At 34.3% G+C, this 23,069-nt stretch overlaps 1 protein-coding gene across 4 annotated transcripts in view; it reads left to right on the top strand.

The window, feature by feature from the left end:
• The window catches only part of LOC143251875 (forkhead box protein N3-like), a 100,676-nt gene that overhangs the window by 28,428 nt on the left and 49,179 nt on the right, over positions 1-23,069 (top strand). For all 4 annotated transcript variants that reach the window (XM_076503184.1, XM_076503186.1, XM_076503187.1 and 1 more), the window contains exon 2: positions 4,978-5,041. The gene's annotated coding sequence lies outside the window, so the exon portion shown is untranslated. The remainder of the gene's footprint in view (positions 1-4,977; positions 5,042-23,069) is intronic.

Below are 23,069 nucleotides of genomic sequence, written 5' to 3'. Positions count from 1 at the left end.
ACCTTCAGATGAGTTATGAAGGGGGAGAAGTCTTTGACCCATCATCAGTTTTCTGCTTTGGATGTTAGATTTGTCTGATTTAAGACATCTTCAGTGGAATTATTAGCTAATGTTACTAATGTAGTTTCTATTAACATGTGGCTGTTATGTTCCTTTGACACCTTAGTCACTAATGTTACTATTGTAGTTTAACATGTGGCTGTTATGTTCCTTTGACACATTAGCCACTAATGATTGCCAGGTACTCCTTTCTCTCCCCCAGCATTTCAGTTGACTTCCAGTGAGCTTCTCTCCAGTTTCATTTGAGTTTTTGCAAGAATTTCTTATGAACTAGTTTCCCAGACAGGAGAAGCACAACAGCAGGAGGGAGTTAGGGTTACAACATCTCTATTTGTTTCTGGTCATCATTCCACTGTGATAGGATCAATAAGTAATGTTCATCCTGTCTTCCCATTTGGTGTTTTCTACTTCTGCTTGTTCCTTTTGACACTAACAAGTGGCCAGTTTAAGAAGTATCCAAAGTTGATGATATCCTAAATACTCCATTCTGTTCAGGATGAATTTACCATCTGGATTATCTGAGGGTTGTTTTAAATTATTTTTTCACTTGCAAGGACTTTGACTATTGGATCTTTGGTTAGACATATCTTTCAATAAGGTCTTTACCTTACTTTTCTTTCTGTTTATCCAGTCTTTTCTCTTCTTTATTTTATCAATTTTGTCACATATTTTGGATCAGTAATTTAAGGTCTTCAAAAGGAATTTGTCAGACTTTTTTATCATGCTTTTCCAGGTTTTTGGTCTGAAGAAATTTGTATTGTTCTGTCATTACTCACTCTTTGCCAAGAAATGCTTCACTTCAAAATGGAAAACATGAGATTGAAATTGTCTGTTATTGAGGGTATTGCCCATCCCTTTTGGTTCCATTCATTTTGTGTTGAATAGCCAGAATGCTTGTAAGTCATTTTTATTGATGTTGCATTGGCTTATTCTAACCATTTTGCCTATCCAATCTTTCACACAGGATCTGTTTGACTACCCAGATGATTATATTTCTCTGGAGTAGATTACTCACAATTCCAAATCTTGCTTATTACCAACAGAACATTTGCAGAATCTGAGGTTTCGGACAAATAAAATTTAAGGTAAACATTAGCTTTTTCTCTTAGCATTGGAAGTTTTGGAATCTCATGTGCATACTCTTCTATTTTACACACCTTCCACCAAAGCAGAACAGGGGTGATGGCTTCACTTTACAAAGTCATTTTCTTAGAACGTACTCACATGTGGTAACTCCAATGGAACCTTGTTTTTCAGTGTCATCTGATTTAGGACCCATTGTTATGTATCATAACTACCTTTTTTTATCACTTGAGCTCCAGTTGTGGTTAAATTATAAATGTACAGTCATAGTCTCTTAGTGTCAGATTGTGTACAGTCCCAGAAGCTGGATTATCTTCTTGAGTGGCTCAAATAGAAGTCCATTTTTGCCAACACTCTTCCCTGGCTGTTAATCATAATTGGTGTTGTTGAGCAACCTTATGGAGTTGGTGCATTAGATTTGATATTTCTGGTTTGTCTCAACGTCATCACATATTTCTTCTTTTTTTTGTGTATTAGTTTCATAACTGCAGCTTATCATTTTTTTGGTTGCACTTTCAAATACCATGAAAGCCATCAGTCTCTTTCCTCCCCATTATTCCATGACCTCCTGAGTCGTTATTCTGAAAACTTATAGGCTCTGTACTAAATGAGAATTCTGTTTAATGTTTTCCTGGCTTGTCTTTTTTTCAAATTTTTTATTATTTGTATCAGCCAGATATCTGTGTCTTTAAGACTTTTTATACTTTATTTTCTCAGAAGGTCCTGTAAACATATTACCTAAGACACAGGCTGTAAGAAAAGCTAGCCATTGTAATATCACCTACCACAGTAGATCATGGAGCTCAGAAGGATGGTTTTTATATCCTGACAATGCTTTTCATTTGTCTTCTTTACTGTGATATTCCCATATATTTTGTTTTCTAGTCAAATTGAATTCCTAACATGCAAGTTCTTTGTAAAAGCTGCGTATTTTTACTTGGATGCATATCTGTGATTATCCAAGTGTAACTATTCTGTTCAGAACCTTTTTTACCAGTACAGGGGTATCAGATGGGAATCTTATATGTATAAATATATCTTTGCAATTGTTCAAGATAATATTCCAGCCTCTCTGTGGATTCTCTACGAGAGGGTGACACTTACTGAAAATGGACAAAGGATGCCATTTGATGGCTAATGATGACTGGTATGATTCCAACCTCCATGTGTACATCCTTATGTAGCATTCAATAAAATAGTGACAAGGTGACCATTTTTCAGCTTGCAGCTAAAAACTTTCAGTGTTTCCACTGTTCTGTCTTATAGTTGTAAAGCCCATTCTTGGATCTGCTGAGATCTTTTCAATTTTCTGTGGATAACCTCTAACATGATTGGCATCAGGATTTCGGAACCTTGATGACATTAGCATATCTATTTATTAATAACACTGTGTAACAAAATTTTAACTTTTTCCTATTCCTGGGCAGAAAGTGTTATTTCCCAATTGCTTATGCCTAATTTTAGTAAATGGAAAAGACCTATTTTTCTCTTCAAACTTTGCTTTTGTGACCTGGGAGTGTATAACGAAAACATGATAGGAGACTATATTTGGGGTCTGATACGTGAAAGTGATTTACATTACAGTCTCAAATCTTGAAAAACTACTCAATTCTAAACATTTTTGTGTAACTTTAGTATAAATACATCTAAATCTTGATTCATATGTTGTTTTATTCAGACCTTATGTAAATGAAAATGTGCAAATTTGTTCATTTTTACATAGAAAATAGTTTAATTTCTAAATTTCATTATTCAGGTCACAAAAGCAAAGTTTGAAGGGAATAATGGTCATTTTCTGTACTTTTACAACATAAGTAATTAAGAAATAACACATACTATCCAGGAACAAAATTTGTGGTATATAGTTTATGTATTTGTGTTATGTAGTGTTATCTCCTGAGAATCTTCCATTGTAAGTACAAATTAGTGTATGCATTGCACTATGATCCTGAATAGACATTACTTCGCATATCATTATATGCATAGCTACAAAGATGTATATGTGCCACCTGACCATCCTTCTATATATTGTTTTGAGGATGTCCAGGATGGGGAGTTACCTTGGTCCAGTTTATCAAAGAAATAAAATGAATCAAGAGACATCCTAATAGTTGTGTTTATTTATACTGTTTACTCTTAATTATTTGTCTTGGAAACTTCCTGACAAAACAACCTGAAGCTGCTGTATATACCTTATAAAGGTTCAGTTTACAAACTAATAATGACATGCTACTGTGTAACGATATTGTATGTGATGATACATAACACTTTGCATCTATACCATCTGATACAATAATAATGGCTTGCTACTGTGTAACGATATTGTATGTGATGTTACATAGAAGTTTGTATCTATTCTGTCTGATACAGTAATAATGACTTGCTACTGTTTATCAATTATATATTTAAAAACGGCTGGTATGGGTAGAGAAGGCACTAATAGAGGAGCGAACAACATTTCGACCTTCTTCGGTCGTCATCAGGTTCACAAAGAAAGAAAGGGTTACTGACCAGTAGCTGCAAATCAAGTAAACACAACATAACTAGAGAAAACACCCAAATACTAAATAAAGAAACAAACATAAACAAACGCAAAATTAAAGAATCCTTATTTATACAATGACTCAAGCCCAAAATAAACCAATACAAAGAAACACCTTTATACCTATATTAATAAATATAATCCAACATCTAAGCACGCCATCTACATTCCTAAACTAAATTACACAACCATCTTCAAACAGGTGGTCAAAAACTCTTTCTTTCTTTGTGAACGTAATGGTGACTAAAGAAGGTCAAAACATTGTTCGCTCCTCTACATAGTGCTTTCTCTACCCATACCAGCTGTTTTTAAATATATAATTTTCTCTACAAGTGGGTTTTCTCCTCATCTTGGACTGTTTAACAATATTGTTTGTGATGTTAGATAAAAGTTTGTATCTATTCCATCTGATGCAATAATAATGACTTCTGTTTAACAGTATTGTTTGTGGTGTTAGATAAAATTTTGTATTTCTGTTTGATACAGTAATAATGAGTTGCTACTGTTTAACAACATTGTTTTGTAATGTCACTAGAAGTTTGTTTCTGTTCTGTTTGATACAGTAATGAGTTGCTGCCACATTATGTATCATGAAAATTGATAGCTTACCTTAGCTTCATATAAAACTATGAAGTACATCAGTTGATGTCATTAGAGTAAGTAGAATCAGTAGTAACAGTTCAAACTGAAGTTGGAGTCAGCCAGCCAGCAAGTAGATCGAATTGTGTTTTTGTTTTGGAGTTTAGATACATTCAGCTTAGATTATAATTTTTAGCAAACTATGAAGTCGAGACAGATGGAAATTAGGCAGAGCTAGAAACGTGATTATTTTGTAATAGTCTTTTTTAGTAACTGGAAAAAATAAAACTTCAATAGATTGTGTTATATACTAATTGTATTTGTAGCTTAATCTATTTATTAAAACTTATTTTCACATCTTTCTGTATTTTTGTTTTGTTTTCACACAAGTGAGTCGATTGTCTGTCCTAAAGGAATGAGTACAATTCCAGGATATTTATATAATCATGATTTTTGTCAGTATTCATACAGTATACCCAAGAATTGTATGACTGCTAAGTTAACCAGTGACCATTTATTTGAATATAATCATTGTTGTAGAGTGCACTGCTAACTGAAGAAAAGTCATAACAGTAAGACTTCAGTAAATTATACTTGTTTGACATTTGATTTTATAAATATGATGAAGCACCCTCTTAAAAATTTAAGAAATTTTATAAGTCGTTTCTGTAGAGTCTGTAAAACCCGTGTCGCCTATCGTCTTTTATTTTCAGCTCACGTTCTTCAAGATTTAGTGTTGGATATGGGCTTCCATTTTTTCCTTGTGGAATGCATAAGGTATGTATAGAATATCCAATAAATACAGTTTTATATATCACCAAAACATTTTAACTCTGCAGTTTTACTTGGAGAATGTTTATTTTTACTATTTGTGTCAGTCTATTAACTCTTAAACTGGTGACTGACTATACATGCTACTTACATTTTCTTGTTAACCCACAAATTACTGACTTCATACTACTTATGTCAGCTGGTATAATTCACAAATTACTGACTCACTTCACAGTACTTTTATCAACGTGTTAACCTACAAACTTCTGACTGGTACACATACTTCACATGGTTTGTGTCAGTTTGTTAACCCACAAACTACTGATGTGTATACATAATTCACACTACTTATGTTAACTTACACATTACTGACTGATATGCATACTTCACAGTACTTTTGTCAACGTGTTAACCTACAAACTTCTGACTGATACACATACTTCACATGGCTCGTGTCAGTTTCTTAACCCACAAACTACTGATGTGTATACACAATTCACACTACTTATGTTAACTTACACATTACTGACTGATATGCATACTTCACATGGCTCGTGTCAGTGTGTTAACCCACAAACTACTGATATGTATACATTATTCACACTACTTATGTTAACTTACACATTACTGACTGATATGCATACTTCTGACTGATACTTCACATGGTTTGTGTCAGTTTGTTAACCCACACATTACTGACTGATATACAAACTTCACATGACTTATGTCAGCTTGTTAACCTGCAAATTACTGACTGATATACATAGCTTGCATGACTTATGTCAGCTTGTTAAACTGCAAATTACTGACTAATATACATACTTTGCATGACTTATGTCAGCTTGTTAACCCACAAATTACTGATTGATATAGATACTTCACGACTTATGTCAGCTTGTTAACCCACAAATTACTGATTGATATAGATACTTCACGACTTATGTCAGTTTGTTAGCCAGCAAATTACTGATTGATATACATATTTCACATGACTTATGCCAACTTATTAACCTGCAAATTACTGACTGATATACATATTTCACATGACTTATGTCAGCTTGTTAACCTACAAATTACTGACTGATATACATATTTCACATGACTCATGTCAGCTTGTTAACCTCCACATTACTGACTGATATACTACAAAAGTTATTGAATCCCTAAGTTTAGATCTTAGATTGTATTTAATGTCTGCAGTTTCAAAGTTTTAATTATGCTATTTTCAGAAGTTCTTTTTCAAACCCCATTTAGATGTTTGAAATTATTCTTAATGTTGAAGATAATAGTAACAGAGTAAGAATTGGTGAATCATTGAATTTGATGAACCATGTAGATTAATATTCTTAAAAGGTTATTACCTCGTGCCATATAGGTGTCTTACGTATATATAGAAATGTGCCAAGTTTTTATATTAAATATAGTACTTTAATTCATGTAGCGTAACCTAGTTTTTCTACTTTAGTTTGAACGACAATAAGTTTTGCGTTATTTTTAATGTAAAAGTCATTTGCAATATTTAGGTACAGGTATTCGCATAGAAAGGACTTAGATGTCGTGTCTGAAATATATATCATAATATTGACATGAAAATCAGTTTTAATTTGGGAAACGTCATATATCGTTGTTAGTAACTATAGTGGTGCCATCTGTTGTCAGTTTTGTACCAGTAAATTACAATACATATGTAAATAATACGAGAGTCTGTGTGTTTGTGTGTGTGTGTGACTGTCATAGCTCCAAGAGAGAAGATCGTAGAGATGTAAAATGTTGTATGCATACTAAAAGGATCCTGAGGGTGTGCACCTGGGTATTATATTTACATTTGACCCCAAAGAAAAGTATATTTCTTCTAATTCTCAGTTACTGAATGAACAATATGTAGTGGTTTCTGACTAAATACTTTTTTAAACACAGGCATTGGAAAAAATACAAATCTGAAAATTAAAAGCTGAACTAAATTTGGGAAACGGGAAAAATGTGAATCGGAGAATGAAAATAATTGAGACAAAAAACACGGTATGACAAACACGAATATGCGAAACTAAATTAAAACTATTTGCTTTTTAACATCGTTTAATTAAGTTAGGGAAATGACAACAGAGAAATCAGTTAAAGTATTGGCGCACTGGACTAGCTGTAGAAGTAATCTCACTGTTATGGAGGTAGCATGCGTCATTATAACCAAAACACTTTCGCCATCTATTGAATGGCACCAGAAACAAAAATTCATAAAACGTTTCATACTTTGGGTATTCAAGATTCAGACAATTAACAAATATAACTGTGGTATGTGCAGTAACCTTTATTTATCACAGAACACAATTTAAAAAAAAAGTACAACAAGAACACGAATTTTACTATGAAAGTATGTGAGGATTTAATTGAAACTTTATTGAAGTAAATAGAAACTAGAGCTATTAAGAACTACTATTTTGTCAATAAATAGAACCACTTTTAATATATAAAAAACATTACAGTTTATATCAGTGAACATTTAGCTCTGTACATTTTGATGCAATGAAAACAAGCACAATCTGACCACTTTTCTTCTCAGGAAAAAACTTTTTTTTTGTAGAATATGTCCACTTTTATAATTATGTATGACCACTACAATTAGTAATTATTAGCGCAAAATCCACCCATAGGGCGGCGTTGCTGCTATGTTAGGATGATGGGTAAGCCTGACTGGTGCGCTGTGGCCGCTATGAATCATAAGAGGACCTCAGAATCTCAGAGCAGTGTGTGGATATTTTATGCTGATTTTTAATGTTTAAAGAAGTGTATCGTGTGTGTATTTTATGTGCATATATGTATGTATGTTAAGTGTTTGATTAATACAAAAAAGTTCAAGTAATTGTTTTCCTCTACTTTCAGACAGGAAATTTTACGCAGTAATGCACAATTTAATAAATGTTTATACTCTAACTCCCAAAATTTTTTAATGGATTAATCATTTCTCAGTTTTTATTATTTTATTACAATTATTTGTATTAAATTATCCAATATTAATATTTTAGATTATGCTTTCTTGTGATTCGAGCAAACTCGTGTATAGGCAGAAAATTAGTGTTTTAAACGCGATGAAGATTATTTTGTTAATCTAGAAAATAGAACTGAAAATAATAAGTTTTAAACGCTGTAATTGGCCCTTTAGCATTCAAAAATTAAACGCCTCCAGCAGATATAACGTGAAAACAAATCTATGAAGGGATTGGTTCATTGAGACACAGGACATTAGAATAAACTTGGTTATTTTACCACAAGTCTCGATATGTCCAGCCCTTTGCCAAACGTATTGTTGTAACTGTTCTGTCATTGAACAGGTTCTTGTTTGTTTATTTGTTTTTTAATCTCACGCAAAGCTACACGAGGGCTATCTACCCTAGCGGTCCTTAATTTAGCAGTGTAAGACTAGAAGGAAGGCAGCTAGTCATAACTACCTACTGACCACTACTGGGTTTCTCTTTTACCAATGAATAGTGGAATTGATCGTAACATTATAACGCCCTCACCGTAGAAAGGGCGAACATGTTTGGTGTGACGTGAGTTCGAACCCGCGACCCTCAGATTTAACCACCTAGCCATGCCGGATCTGAGCGGGGTCTTTTGATATGATAAAATATAATACTAGATCCAGTCCACGAGACGGTAATGAATTTAAATATTTTTCAGCAACGTTTGTTTAAGTTTACAAACAAACTTTCAACATAAAGTACTGTAAGCCTAATAACGTTTAACAAAAATACACTTGATCGATAACAACTGCTGACCAGTGTTATGATTAACTTACAGAACTTACTCTTACTGAATCAGTAACTATTTATACTGAACTGTCACTGCTCTGCACTATTCAAAGTTTCTAGATCGTAACATAACTTTTAGTTTTGATACAACTTGAACATAACATCATGCGACTTCTAGAAAACAGCTAAGTCAATGTTAGGTTAACTTCTATAGTATTTACACTTTATTTCGAACGTAATTTGATCATTTGACCAGAAGGCTCAGTATATCCCAACACACTTTTTAAATGTTTTTTCCTTGCAGGTTACTATGTTTCAACACTTTATCAATGTTTCACATAATTTGTGTCTGTTTACATTCGAGTTTCCCATTTAGTTACATACCCCTTGTATATTTATCGCAACGCTGCAAAATTAGTCAAGTTATTATGCTTGGGGTGGGGGCACACGTAAACTTTTTTCAGGGGAATATAAAAAAAAAATACGCATGCAGCCTGTGTGGATTAGTAAATAAAATATGAATGTTTTCATTGTTTTACCTTTAACAACTCGCACGCAGTATAAAACACTTACATGAGAGTTCAAACCTCCTGTCTTCCATATACTGTAATATTTATAACGGATCTTCTTCGGGAAGGTAAGGGTTAAGTTATAAATCTTCGTCACAGTAAGTTTCACATAACAGCAGTTATCAGAATGGTGAAAAGAACTGGCTCCGTCACGTGCTCTTGGCAACACACTGTCGACCAGCGTATGCCTGGTTTGGGGTAGGTTAGCGGGTATTCAGCCGAACCCCCAATTTTTGCGATGTAAAATTTCTGCTTTTACAGATATAGCGCTGCTACTTATGGTATTTAACATTTTGTATATATTCTACATTTTTCTTATGAAGTAAGACAAGATAGCTTTCTGCACATCTCCAACAGAACTTTCAGGTAGTGGCTGACTATGTAGCAAACATCTCTATGTTACTAACACACTGCCACTGGGTTCGTGTTCATGTGAGCTTTCGGTGCATCTTCTTAGCGTATTGAATAATTTAACCTGTTGACTTCCAAGTATTTTAGCTGCTACGGCAACTCCGAACCAAGTTCAAAATACAGCTCTGATGCTTCTTCATTTGTAACCTTTTTCGTGACGCCATTTTGGATCGAAAGTGAAACAATATGTAAATAGGTCAAATGCATGTCGGTGCTGACATCTAGCGTTTAAGTTACGTATTATTGAGAACGAATTTACTCGTCCGTGGCAGAGGACTCGGATATATATATGTATTAATTATGACACTGCTATCAACATTGAAACTGCATGTAAGTTACTTATGGAAAAACACCAGAATCATATAGTATGTTATTTCACTATTGCACACATCTTCGTATATGATAGTCAGTTATTGAAATAACAAATGTATTATTGTTGTACAGAGCTGTTTTAATAAGTAACATAATTTAACAATTAATAACCAGTCCATAGGTAGACGGTACGTATTTATATTAATTAAAGCCTAGCTTCCCACGCAGTGTTACAAAATGATCATTTGTTTGAATGTTTGTGAACAGCTATGCTATTGTTTAAAATTTGAATGTGAACAGCTATGCTGTTGTGTAAAATTTGAATGTGAACAGCTATGCTATTGTTTAAAATTTGAATGTGAACAGCTGTGCTATTGTTTAAAATTTGAATGTGAACAACTATGCTATTGTTTAAAATTTGAATGTGAACAGCTATGCTGTTGTGTAAAATTTGAATGTGAACAGCTGTGCTATTGTTTAAAATTTGAATGTGAACAACTATGCTATTGTTTAAAATTTGAATGTGAACAGCTATGCTGTTGTGTAAAATTTGAATGTGAACAGCTGTGCTGTTGTTTAAAATTTGAATGTGAACAGCTGTGCTGTTGTGTAAATACAATGTGAACAGCTGTGCTATTGTTTAAAATTTGAATGTGAACAGCTGTGCTATTGTTTAAAATTTGAATGTGAACAGCTGTGCTGTTGTGTAAAATTTGAATGTGAACAGCTGTGCTGTTGTTTAAAATTTGAATGTGAACAGCTGTGCTGTTGTGTAAAATTTTAATGTGAACAGCTGTGCTATTGTTTAAAATTTGAATGTGAACAGCTGTGCTATTGTTTAAAATTTGAATGTGAACAGCTGTGCTGTTGTGTAAAATTGAATGTGAACAGCTGTGCTGTTGTGTAATTTGAATGTGAACAGCTGTGCTGTTGTGTAAAATTTGAATGTGAACAGCTGTGCTGTTGTGTAAAATTTGAATATGAACAGCTGTGCTGTTGTTTAAAATTTGAATGTGAACAGCTGTGCTGTTGTTTAAAATTTGAATGTGAACAGCTGTGCTGTTGTGTAAAATTTGAATGTGAACAGCTATGCTATTGTTTAAAATTTGAATGTGAACAGCTATGCTGTTGTGTAAAATTTGAATGTGAACATCTATGCTATTGTTTAAAATTTGAATGTGAACAGCTATGCTATTGTTTAAAATTTGAATGTGAACAGCTATGCTGTTGTTTAAAATTTGAATGTGAACAGCTGTGCTGTTGTTTAAAATTTGAATGTGAACAGCTGTGCTGTTGTTTAAAATTTGAATGTGAACAGCTGTGCTGTTGTGTAAAATTTGAATGTGAACAGCTGTGCTGTTGTTTAAAATTTGAATGTGAACAACTATGCTATTGTTTAAAATTTGAATGTGAACAGCTATGCTGTTGTGTAAAATTTGAATGTGAACAGCTGTGCTATTGTTTAAAATTTGAATGTGAACAACTATGCTATTGTTTAAAATTTGAATGTGAACAGCTATGCTGTTGTGTAAAATTTGAATGTGAACAGCTGTGCTGTTGTTTAAAATTTGAATGTGAACAGCTGTGCTGTTGTGTAAAATTTTGAATGTGAACAGCTGTGCTATTGTTTAAAATTTGAATGTGAACAGCTGTGCTATTGTTTAAAATTTGAATGTGAACAGCTGTGCTGTTGTGTAAAATTTGAATGTGAACAGCTGTGCTGTTGTTTAAAATTTGAATGTGAACAGCTGTGCTGTTGTGTAAAATTTTAATGTGAACAGCTGTGCTATTGTTTAAAATTTGAATGTGAACAGCTGTGCTATTGTTTAAAATTTGAATGTGAACAGCTGTGCTGTTGTGTAAAATTTGAATGTGAACAGCTGTGCTGTTGTGTAATTTGAATGTGAACAGCTGTGCTGTTGTGTAAAATTTGAATGTGAACAGCTGTGCTGTTGTGTAAAATTTGAATATGAACAGCTGTGCTGTTGTTTAAAATTTGAATGTGAACAGCTGTGCTGTTGTTTAAAATTTGAATGTGAACAGCTGTGCTGTTGTGTAAAATTTGAATGTGAACAGCTATGCTATTGTTTAAAATTTGAATGTGAACAGCTATGCTGTTGTGTAAAATTTGAATGTGAACATCTATGCTATTGTTTAAAATTTGAATGTGAACAGCTATGCTATTGTTTAAAATTTGAATGTGAACAGCTATGCTGTTGTTTAAAATTTGAATGTGAACAGCTGTGCTGTTGTTTAAAATTTGAATGTGAACAGCTGTGCTGTTGTTTAAAATTTGAATGTGAACAGCTGTGCTGTTGTGTAAAATTTGAATGTGAACAGCTGTGCTGTTGTTTCATGCAAAATTACTTCTATAATTAATCTAACATCTATGTTTTTACAAATTTTCTGCGTTGACGTGCTGATTGTTCTCACAAATTAGACCCCCCCCCAATTTAAGTATTATGCGTACGATTCAACTAATCAACGAATAATTAACCCAGTTTACATTTTTGGGTAAATTCATTTCACGGTTTATGACCAGATATTAATATCGTATAGCATAGTAATATGTTGATTATAGTGAACTTTGGGAAAAGCGCTTACTTGTGTGAGAGAAATGGGTTTGTAATATTATCTTAACCAGTTCCAATGGTATTAATTAATCATTACGTTGATGTCGTGGCTTAAGTGTTTTGTTGTATTTTTATAGTGGGCACTGAGACCAGTGTGTTAAAATTTAAATGAATATTGCACTAGAAAATATTAGTAGCTATTTGACGTTGTAGTAGGTGTAGGTGCAACCATTTTTGTTTGTCAGTGTTATTATAAAAGGAATATAAATTTATTATTTTAATTTTCTTTAGTTATTTTAAAGATTGTAGTTAAGCCTAATCTCACCAGGAACATCAAATTTCGTAAAATTATTGTCGTGTATTCTGAGTAATAAACAGAGTTTATAATTATTGTACATGATGTACACTGTGTAACCACGTATCTGATGTTTGCGCTGTAATGTATTTGATTAAACTGAGAGCTTTAACAATTTATGACGCATACTACAGTTTGTGTGCGTGCGTCTGTGTGTGTCGATACTTGTTAAAAATAAAAGGGAACGTTTATAGAGAAACGAATTAACTTGTATGTCCCTACATACTGGCTCAAACCTTGCATTTCGGTTGTACGATCCCAGACTAACTGCATGGTTTTTTCTTGTTAAGCCTCGTTACAATAATTAGTCGTTTTTCATTGGTTAACTTACTTTTATAAGTTGTATTTTCAAATTTCAATCCTGTAATATAGATGATAGATAGAGGGCGCATGGCGTTAAAGTAGAATTGTATAACTGGGATGTTTTAGATGACGTCACAAGCTAGTCGTTATCTGATGGCTATGATGTTCGACTCCAGTCCGCCGCTCGCGGGTTCGAATCTCTGTTATTAGACATATTCCCCTAATCAGTGATGACGAGAAACCCACTTGTTGAGAAATTTATATGCAAAAACGGCTCGTTTGGGCTGAGAAAACACTTTACATAGAAGAGCGACAACGTTTCGACCTTCTTCGGTCATCGTCAGGTTCATAAAGAAACATCTAACTGACCGGAAGCTGACCACATGTTTGAAGGGTTGTGTAACTGTGTTGTCAAAATGTAGTCAGCGGTATTAAAATTATATATTCAAACATGACCGCCCTCTACATTTGTTCGCTCTTCTATGTAAAGTGTTTTCTCAAAACGAGCCGTTTTTGCATATAAACATATTCCCTTTTCTGCCTTGGAGACAATATAATGTAACGGTCAATCGCACCATTTTTTTGTAAAAGAGAAGCCCAATAGTTGGCGTTAAGTAGTGTTGACTAGCTGCCTTTCTATCACTGTTAATAAGGGATAGTTAGTATAAATTGCCCTCGAGCGAAATCCCAAACACATCGTGATGAGACGAAAATATAGTACCCTCGAAGAACATAAATGAGATATGTGATATAAGTACGAGTGAGCCAGCCAATTAAGAAGGTGGCAGTGAAGTGCTGAGTAGTTTAGTTTTTAGTCAGTAGAGTGCCAGTCAATCAGTGGAGCGTCTGTTCGATCTACTAGTTCCATTAGCGAAGTATTTCCGCGTGAACATGAAATGTAAACTTTGGTGTGCAGTGGTACAGGTGTAAAAATATTAAAGAAATAAGACTAAGTTGTTATTATTATATGTACTGGACTTGGCTTTATTTTTACCAAATAATTTAAAATAACTTTTTCAACGAAAGAACAAATTTATAGCAATATATTAGACATACCACGAAGGCGTTAGAACTAGATTAATGGTATAAAACTGTAATTTTGTGGTTTTTATGACTTCGTAAAATATATTTCACTGTCTTTTCCGATTTCTTTATTACTTTCAAATTAAACTCCGTATTTCCATATGAAAGCGTATTTGAATTTTGCAACAATGTATCGAATTAACTAGATTGTTCAGACTGAGATAATTTCAGTTGTTTTAACACCATAATATTCGGACGTTCAGCAACTTTTTTCTCACTGTCAGAGTCAGCAACAAACTGTTGACCGAAACGGTGTCTACTAAATCTAATTTTACTTTTATATATATTGGCTCGGCATGACCAAGTAGTTAGGCATTCGCGGGTTCGAATCCCCGTTACGCCAAACATGTTCGCACTTTCAGCCGTTGGGGCGTTATAAAGTTACGGTCAATCTCACTATTCGCTGGTAAAAAGTAGCCCAAGAGTTGACGGTGGGTGGTGATGACTAGCTGCCTTCTCTCTAGTCCTACTCTGCTAAATTAGGGACGGCTAGTGCAGATAGCCCTCGTGTAGCTTTGCGCGAAATTCAAAACAAACCAGATCATGTTTATATTCTGACAGAAATTCTCATAATCTTAAATATTTCGCGCAATGAACACATGGCTTTACAAAACTATTGCTTTTCACACTGCAGAAACGTGTAATGAATGGCATGTCGGTGTGATTTGTCAGTTTCACGATCTTAGCGGTGGTGGGTTTCTCAACTAGATCAACTGCAAGATTGTCTCAAGTGTATGATTCAGAAGGTGGTGCAGGTAGCACATTGCCAAGTGTGCAATTCAGAAGGTGGGGCAGGTAGCACATTGACAAGTGTATGATTCAGAAGGTGGGGCAGGTAGCACATTGACGAGTGTATAATCCAGAAGGTGGGACATGTAGCACATTGACGAGTGTATAATCCAGAAGGTGGGGCAGGTAGCACATTGACGAGCGTATAATCCAGAAGGTGGGGCAGGTAGCACATTGACGAGCGTATGATTCAGAAGGTGGGGCAGGTAGCACATTGATAAAAATTGAATTTTGTACCCAAATCTCAGAGACACTTGTCGTTATTATTTGATATCTTAATAGTGACATTACCAGCACACTTGGTGGCAATCATAACGCCCCTAGTGTCTGAGCTATAAGTTTGAAGGTTTAAACAAGCAACAATAAATTTTGTACAGATTACGTATTCTCTGTGCTATTTCACTGAGTTCGGTAATCCTTGTTTAAAAGTTAGCTCTCTGAACTACCGCTGGAAAGTGTTCAAATTACAAAGTGCCTTATAAACACTCTCCTAAAAAGAAGTTGGTTTTTATGGCTGTGGTGGGCAAAATTTGCAGCCTTTGTGTATCTCAGTAACAAACATTTAAAAATATTACAAGTTACGTTGACGATTGTAATCTGTGACGTTAAAAAGAACCAACTGTAATAACGAAAATATTTTTTTTATAAAACATATCAAACTTTCAGTTCTAGAGATGTACACGCTTTGTCACTGTCCGAAAGAATTATTACCGTGTGCAAATAGTGCAAACCAACAACAGGGAAAAAAGGAAAACACAAGTATACTATCTGTCTATCTGGAAGGTTATGACAATATTTTTTTTATTGATTCTGCAGGAAGTTTCTTGTGTGGTCTTTTCTAAGTGGACAATAAAATTCTGTTTCCCACTCTGACTGAGTAGCTTTATTATGATCTAAAAACTTGAAAGATTTTGAAAAATATGAACACTTAAGTGCAGACAAAATAGCGATATTGACGTGTTTGAGTTACGCACACATACAAGTTTATTATTATACGTACTATGAATAACCATGAAATGAATAGCATTGGATACAAAAGTGATTGACAGCACTGAGAAACTTTTTGTTAAGGAGGTAACAGTGGAGTTTGGACTCGTACACCATCAAATGTGGAGTGAAATTAGGTGTAGAGCTTGGTACTCTCTTAAGTCGGTTTTGGAGTGAAATTAGGTTTAGGATTTTTTTCAAACTCCCACAGTTACTTTCATCAGCGAGTGATGGTGTTTCGTAATTAAGCAAAGTATCGATAGAATTTTAAACCTAACGGAAACAAGACTAGCAAGAGACGTTGAGATGTGTCTTCTAAAGTTGGAGTTTCTGACCTTCAGCGATTATATTCATATCAGACAGCTTAATATAATCATAAGGAGGATCCGTTAATGTACAACATACAATAAAAATACCCCCCTCCTCATTTCAATAGTGTTGCGCTCAAATCTTTTAAAAACAATCACGCATGCGCGATGTACCCAATTTCGTAGCATTGTGTAATGAAATAGCTTTTAAATTCAAAACAAATATGGTATTTAAGTACAATAACTTATATTATTGCGTAGCACAGAGGTCATGTTGCCGTACTAAATAGACAACTTTCAACTCAAAGCTAACTCTTAAGTTCATAGATTACAACACAGAAGAATTGTTTACATCACAAACAGCAAAGTTGATACGTCAAGAAAGAATTATTCTTTGTGTTCGGGATTGTTATGTTACCAGTCGTGGCTTTTGCTAATTTATTTGTAAGGCAAGTACGGTACGTAGTCAGTCAAACAATTGCTTAAGGGAAGATAAATCTAAAGTTAAAAAGCAGTAAAGGTTTTCTTTCGGTCTCGTCTCTGGGTCAGCAGTAAGTCTACGAACTTTGAAAGCTAAAACTCGCGGCTCGATTCCCCGTGATGACTAGATTTTAGATGGTCTGTCCTGTGACTTTGAGTTAAACTCTCTTGTCGCTGCGTTTGCTGATGTTGGTACAAATCCGCGATTTTTTATGACGTAGACAGCCCATTAAAAGTTTGAAATGTTGTCAAAAGATGGCGCTAGTTGATTTTTTTTTGCAAGTAAGAACAAAAAAAAGTTTAACTAGTTTTTCTTATTATTGGGCTGATGTTTAACTTTCGTGTTAGCAGGTAGCTTGGTCACTTTAATCGGAAGTCTAATATTAATAGTAATTACTTTTCAGTCAGTGGAGCCCCCTAGTGGCACAGCGGTATATCTACGGACTCGCACCGCTAGATGGTGGGCAGAGCACAGATAGCCCATCGTGTAGCTTTGTGGTTATTTCCAAACAAACAGTTAGTCAGTGGATATAATACTAATATTAATTATATACACTGAATGTTTCTTATTGCTGTTAATTAGGTTACTTTTTTCATACGTACTTCGTCGAGTTAAATATTTTGTCAGTCATTCTCTACACTTCTGAATGAAAGGATTGTTTCATTGGAAGCTTGATTGCACTTTAATAAGTGGGTTGTGATTATAGTGCACAAAGATTTGTAGGTACGTCACTAAACGGTTTTAGTATCCAATTTACTCACTGATCCACTTTCGTTTTCAGAAAGATTCATTTGACATTAATGTGTTTGGATCGCTCGGTAGACCCACATCCACAGATTTAAGTTTTGTGTTTAAGCGTGACGGGTGGCCCCTTAGAGCTCGGGTATAATCAATACAAAGTTTTCACCATGGTAACAAGATTACGACAGTTGACTCACATCGGTCGGTCTCTACCGATGAGTTTCCGCATCAGTTTTTCTGAAAGGTTTTTGTTTTTTTGTTCAGGTATATTAAGAGACGCCCAGTTTCGGATAGAACACTCTAATAATGAGTTTCTCATGTAATGTATTATGGTTTGTTTAACGAGGTTCGCATTCCATGTGGAGGTGAAAACAACTGTAATTTTCTGCCTACGAAATGAAATGCATCATGTGGCAACTGTAGTAAGTGGCTCATCACTCAGTTGTGATGACGATGTAGAACTGTTTGATCTTTAATGCATTCTCATAGAATACAGAAAGTATTTAAGTGTGATAAAACAAGAATATATTTACTCAGCTGAGGACTGCAGGGTCCAAGGTTCGAGCCGCGATGTACCTATGATCACTATTATTGGGCGCATTATAACAATGATAGTCAATTAAAAGTAGCCGTGTTGTCCTCTGTCTGGTCAGAAACTTAACGTAAACACTAAAGGTATGTCTGAAAACGTCAAATGTTCTCAGTGTTACCAAAAATATTATTTAAAGATGGTATAAACATGTAAGCAAGTAATACATCTGTTCGGAACATGAAGATCTCATTGTGGTCTAACTATTGATTGGTTTATTCGAATACATCTGCAAAACGATTTAATATTTTGTTTCGGTTGTTAATGTTTTATATTTGGTGGTAAAGCTAGAAGGCAGGTGTTAGAGGGTACACATGACCAAGACTGTTGTTCATAGCTGTTCCAAACGTTAGAATGTCACTATTTTTATGCTTTTCAACAGATCTGAACACTTTTAAATCATGACAAACAGCGGCCTTATACCTGTTTTATATTAAGAGCTGTAAGCAGTCAGAACGTGATATAATTGTTGTTGTTAAAGAAAATTCAGAACAAACAGTAGAGTGTGGAATACAGTTCCTGTGGTATATATCAGCCTGCACGAGAGCGACAACACGTAAAGGAATATGAGTTAATAATTTTAATGGTGAATTTCTTTTATCCATTAAGGATTAAGGCGAACAATAACTACGGTGGTGATGGAGCTAATTTTATAATTTCCCTTAATTAAGACACTGCAATAAAACATGTTTTATCCGTTGTGGATGACGACAGTATTCAAAAAGTATTGAAATATTGGTATTTCTAAAGCGTGTATTTGTATACAAGTGAAAATACTTGAACAGGTCAACGAGTATGTTCAGGGTTTTAATGAAGACAGGTCATAATTTGGCGGGCAGAGTACAGTTAGCCCATTTTTAGTTTTGTGCTCAACTTCAAACAAAACATACACCAGTGATATCTAAAAATTTTACATGTATAAAAACAGCCAAGTTAGAATACACGTTCAAAGGTTCAAAACGTGGTGTAAAAGTAGACAAGTTAAACAGAGTAGAAGGGGGGAGAGCATGCTCAAATTTCTGTTTGTTGGTTCTTATCCACAATTACATTTCATCATTATAAGGTTGTCCCCTTTCCTGTAACTTTACTGTGTTTTTATACTTTTTATCCACAATTAAATTTCATCATTATAAGGTTGTCCCCTTTCCTGTAACTTTACTGTGTTTTTATACTTTTTATCCACAATTAAATTTCATCATTATAAGGTTGTCCCCTTTCCTGTAACTTGACTGTGTTTTTATACTTCTTATCCACAATTAAATTTCATCATTATAAGGTTGTCGCCTTTCCTGTAACTTCATTGTGTTTTTATACTTTTTATCCACAATTAAATTTCATCATTATAAGATTGTCCCCTTTCCTGTAACTTGACTGTGTTTTTATACTTCTTATCCACAATTAAATTTCATCATTATAAGGTTGTCCCCTTTCCTGTAACTTCACTGTGTTTTTATACTTCTTATCGACAATTAAATTTCATCATTATAAGGTTGTCCCCTTTCCTGTAACTTCACTGTGTTTTTATATTTCTTATCCACAATTAAATTTCATCATTATAAGGTTGTCCCCTTTCCTGTAACTTCACCGTTTTTATACTTGTTATCCCCAATTAAATTTCATCATTATAAGGTTGTCGCCTTTCCTGTAACTTCACTGTGTTTTTATACTTCTTTTCCACAATTAAATTTCATCATTATAAGGTTGTCCCCTTTCCTGTAACTTTACTGTGTTTTTATACATTTTATCCCCAATTAAATTTCATCATTATAAGGTTGTCCCTTTCCTGTAACTTCACTGTTTTTTATACTTCTTATCCACAATTAAATTTCATCATTATAAGGTTGTCCCCTTTCCTGTAACTTCACTGTGTTTTTATACTTCTTTTCCACAATTAAATTTCATCATTATAAGGTTGTCCCCTTTCCTGTAACTTTACTGTGTTTTTATACATTTTATCCACAATTAAATTTCATCATTATAAGGTTGTCGCCTTTCCTGTAACTTCACTGTTTTTTATACTTCTTATCCACAATTAAATTTCATCATTATAAGGTTGCCCCCTTTCCTGTAACTTCACTGTGTTTTTATACTTCTTATCCACAATTACATTTCATCATTTTAAGGTTGTCCCCTTTCCTGTAACTTTACTGTGTTTTTATACATTTTATCCCCAATTAAATTTCATCATTATAAGGTTGTCGCCTTTCCTGTAACTTCACTGTTTTTGTACTTCTTATCCACAATTAAATTTCATCATTATAAGGTTGTCCCCTTTCCTGTAACTTCACTGTGTTTTTATACTTCTTTTCCACAATTAAATTTCATCATTATAAGGTTGTCCCCTTTCCTGTAACTTTACTGTGTTTTTATACATTTTATCCCCAATTAAATTTCATCATTATAAGGTTGTCGCCTTTCCTGTAACTTCACTGTTTTTGTACTTCTTATCCACAATTAAATTTCATCATTATAAGGTTGTCGCCTTTCCTGTAACTTCACTGTGTTTTTATACTTCTTATCCACAATTAAATTTCATCATTATAAGGTTGTCCCCTATCCTGTAACTTCACTGTGTTTTTATACTTCTTATCCACAATTAAATTTCATCATTATAAGGTTGTCCCCTTTCCTGTAACTTCACTGTGTTTTTATACTTCTTATCCACAATTAAATTTCATCATTATAAGGTTGTCCCCTTTCCTGTAACTTCACTGTGTTTTTATACTTCTCATCGACAATTAAATTTCATCATTATAAGGTTGTCCCCTTTCCTGTAACTTCACTGTGTTTTTATACTTCTTATCCACAATTAAATTTCATCATTATAAGGTTGTCCCCTTTCCTGTAACTTCACTGTGTTTTTATACTTCTTATCCACAATTAAATTTCATCATTATAAGGTTGTCCCCTTTCCTGTAACTTCACTGTGTTTTTATACTTCTCATCGACAATTAAATTTCATCATTATAAGGTTGTCCCCTTTCCTGTAACTTCACTGTGTTTTTATACTTCTCATCGACAATTAAATTTCATCATTATAAGGTTGTCCCCTTTCCTGTAACTTCACTGTGTTTTTATACTTCTTATCCACAATTAAATTTCATCATTATAAGGTTGTCCCCTTTCCTGTAACTTCACTGTGTTTTTATACTTCTTATCCACAATTAAATTTCATCATTATAAGGTTGTCCCCTTTCCTGTAACTTCACTGTGTTTTTATACTTCTCATCGACAATTAAATTTCATCATTATAAGGTTGTCCCCTTTCCTGTAACTTCACTGTGTTTTTATACTTCTTATCCACAATTAAATTTCATCATTATAAGGTTGTCCCCTTTCCTGTAACTTCACTGTGTTTTTATACTTCTTATCCACAATTACATCTCATCATTATAAAGTTGTCCCCTTATAGGTAGAAGGTTTCGTGAAGAAAACTCGTCTGCTAAACCATGCCTGAATATGATGTAGGACTGCGTTACAATAACTGTTTGTTCTTTTACTGTGCAAGCATATTTTACATATAAATTAATATGTGTAAGTAGTGTTATTGATTTGTACACGAACATGCAATGGGATCGAACCTTGGACCTTTTGATTTTCAACTCGGCAGACTAATGAAACATTCTCTCTCAAACGGTCCGGTAAATATATCTTAATTTTACAGTTTGTAAAACTGATGTTTTAATTTACTTCAGTAAAATCCCTTCATCCTGGTGTAACACAAATTTCGTTCCTGGATAGTATGTGTTATTTCTTAATTACTTATGTTGTAAAAGTACAGAAAATGGTCTTTATTCCCTTCAAACTTTGCTTTTGTGACCTGGATAATGAAATTTATATATTAACCTATTTTCTTTGTAAAAAACGGACAAATTTGCACATTTTCATTTACATAAGGTCTGAATAAAACAACATATGAATCAAGATTTACATGTACTTATACTAAAGTTATACAAAAATGTTTAGAAGTGGGTAGTTTTTCGAGATTCGCGACTGTAATGTAAATCATTTCACGTATCAGTCCCTAAATATAGTCTCCCATCGTGTTTTCATTATACGCTCCTTGGTAGCGGCGTTCAAAGTCCAGTATATCTTGATGGAAACGCTCGCCATGCTTCTCTGAGTATGTACCCATGTTCTCCTTGAATTTAACAAGATGAGCGTCTAGGATATGAACTTTCAGGGACAACTCGTAGTTCTTCGCCAGAGCCTCAACCAGTTCCACATAATTTTCGGCTTTGTGATTGCCCAAGAAGTCCCAAACCACTGCGACAAAGCTGCCCCAAGCTTTTCTTCCTTCCTACTGAGCTTCTTGGAGAATTCTTTGCATTCCAGGATCTTCTTTATTTGTGGTCCAACGAAGACACCAGCTTTGACCTTTGCATCAAACAGCTTTGGGAAGAAGTCACGAAGGTACTTGAACGCTGTAGACTCCTTATCAAGAGCTGTGACAAACTGTTTCATGAGACCCAATTTTATGTGCAGTGGTGGGAACAACACCTTCTGGAGGTCCACTTGTGGCTCACACTTGACATGGTGCCCTCCCCACAGAAAACTCGGTCCGTTGTGGCCAGTGCTTTCTATTGTAGTGCGCTGAGGTGTTCTTTGCTGTCCCAAAGGCAAAGATAACAGGGAAACTTGGTAAAGCCTCCTTGGGGACCCATCAGGAATGCCACCATTTTGAAGTCTCTGATAACCTCCCAGCCATACACATCATACTTCAAGGTTTCTAGCAAGGTCTTGACACTGTTGTATTCCTCTTTGAGGTGCATCAAATGAGCCAGGGG

Source organism: Tachypleus tridentatus, chromosome 6, assembly GCF_004210375.1.
Source record: "Tachypleus tridentatus isolate NWPU-2018 chromosome 6, ASM421037v1, whole genome shotgun sequence".
NCBI classification, from domain to species: Eukaryota; Metazoa; Arthropoda; class Merostomata; order Xiphosura; family Limulidae; genus Tachypleus; species Tachypleus tridentatus.
The sequence above is the reverse complement of the archived record's forward strand: the minus strand, read 5'-3'. Positions and strand labels throughout refer to the sequence as shown.